Source organism: Triticum dicoccoides, chromosome 5A (genome assembly GCF_002162155.2).
Source record: "Triticum dicoccoides isolate Atlit2015 ecotype Zavitan chromosome 5A, WEW_v2.0, whole genome shotgun sequence".
Taxonomy (NCBI): Eukaryota; Viridiplantae; Streptophyta; class Magnoliopsida; order Poales; family Poaceae; genus Triticum; species Triticum dicoccoides.
Genome location: NC_041388.1, coordinates 581,408,664 through 581,410,668, shown reverse-complemented (window position 1 = coordinate 581,410,668; position 2,005 = coordinate 581,408,664). Strand labels below are relative to the sequence as shown.

At 42.7% G+C, this 2,005-nt stretch overlaps 1 protein-coding gene across 2 annotated transcripts in view; it reads left to right on the top strand.

Moving 5' to 3' along the window:
- Positions 1-1,255, top strand: part of LOC119303044 (transcription factor PHYTOCHROME INTERACTING FACTOR-LIKE 13-like) — a 5,090-nt gene extending 3,835 nt beyond the window's left edge. For both annotated transcript variants that reach the window (XM_037580122.1, XM_037580123.1), the window contains one exon: positions 869-1,255. The gene's annotated coding sequence lies outside the window, so the exon portion shown is untranslated. The remainder of the gene's footprint in view (positions 1-868) is intronic.
- The last annotated feature ends 750 nt before the right edge of the window (positions 1,256-2,005 follow it).

The following is a 2,005-nucleotide window of genomic DNA, read 5'->3' as shown; positions in this document are numbered from 1 at the left end:
TCTCTCTCTCTCTCTCTCTCTCTCTCTCTCTTTGCGAGGGTCAAATTCCCTTTCTTTCTTTCTCACATCAAGCACAGATATGGCAACGTCTATTCCTGGGTGGCGTCACCACACCGTAGAGCGATCTTGCCTAGAAGAGCACCGGCCGTGCCACGCCGGAGTAAGCCGGTGCCGCATTTGGTTCGCTGGCACGGCATGCAGTCTAAGGCATGGTCTTGGATTTACGCGGCCAACCACAACTTCTACTGGTAGATTAATGTAAAAACTCCCAACCAAAACAATGGGGTCTCCTATGACTGCACAACACGGAATTCGAATAAAAAGCAAAACATGGTCTCCATCATCTTAACAGACTTCTTTCATTTTGATACTCCTAGCACTGAACTGAACTACGCTATACCTCATCAGCATGCATATGTTCGAGTGTTACCATCATATGAAAACTACACCTCAACTGGCGATTACTGAGTGGTTCTGCATTTCTTCGGTGCCAACAAAATCCCGATTATAATAGATGATGAAATATCTGAAAACAAGATAAGCCTCGGAGCATGGCGCGAGAATCCGTCATTTTCGGACAATTTTTCCCATATGCCAAGAATTAGGTGTCTCTAGCCAACTCATGTAGGTACGTGCAGCTAACCTAGCCATGTCAATGGTTTGTACCATTCTTAATTTGTCGCCATCAGGATACTTTTCAATGGTCACACCACGTACACATCTCTTGTGTCTTCATCTCTAGATATATGTCTTCTTTTTATGCTCTAGCGGTCACAAGCACCCCAAATAACAAAAACAAAATGATTTTCATGGTCATGGGTGCATATGATTTATAATATCCTAAATTTTCTTCACATGTGTATGACAGGGTAATTACAAAACAAGTTAAGAGGAACAATAAAAAGGAAAGGAGCTGCAGCGTACGTCACAGCAACAATATACATGGAGAAGAGGAACGCCGATGCGAAACAAGCGGTTGGCGTCTTCTTCCATCTTCTGCCCCATATGAGATCCCGGCAGGAAAATTGTAGCAAATCGCGCGGATCTCTTTCTTCATTTTTGCTGGGAAATCGTGCGAATGTCTAGTCTAGCTAACTGATTATATTGTTAATATAACCTTTTGGGTTTTACTCCTGATACTACCTGGGGTTGTTGCCTATTGATTGGGCATGCACCCTGCTTGTACTAATATTGAACTTCCATTTCTGTTATCTTTTGTAAGCCAATATGTTCAGTATCAATGTTTTGGGCTTTTCTTGGCATTGTTTTCAATAACAAATAGCACAGGGGATGAAAGACAAAGAAAGAGATCAGGTTATTTATCATTGGAAAAAGGGAGTAATGCTATATCCATGGATCATTACGAGGGTTTTACGGGGTGAGTTTTACTTGGCAGGTTGTGATCGGATTATGGGAAGGGTGTGGCTAGGTCTCAGACAACTGAGATTTAACCAAGTCCCAATCAAGTGACATAACATGCAAGAAAAGAATTAAAAGAAAATTTTACATGGATCTTAGCGTAGGATCTCACGGATATAGCATCGACTGAGACTTAATGAAGTCTCGGTCGACTAAGACTTAGCAAGACTGTTAAGGAAAGGCACGACACTTTTCACTACGATCCCAGGACGATGCTATATGCAACAGACTCCAATGATTTGGCGTGATACATATGACGTCGCCTCAAAATCGTGCAAAATGGATCGTGTGCATAGCAGCACTCCATGGTCTCAACAGAAAGGACCGTAAAGCTCCTGTAACTCGGCCCCACGGTTAGCATTTTAGGCACAATGGGGTCTTCTACAGGTTTGGTAGCGAGTTTACTCTCCATGGTCTATGTAGATCTACGTTCATAACTTCTTGTCCAGTTTGATATGCAAGTTATACTTTCAATTCTTCGTTGATTCCTGCGGTCTCTTCTGGCGATCGAGCATTTGTTCTGCCTCCAACACCTTCAAAAGATGAAGAATCCGATGGTTCTTCCCAGGATTTGACTCCCAAGTTC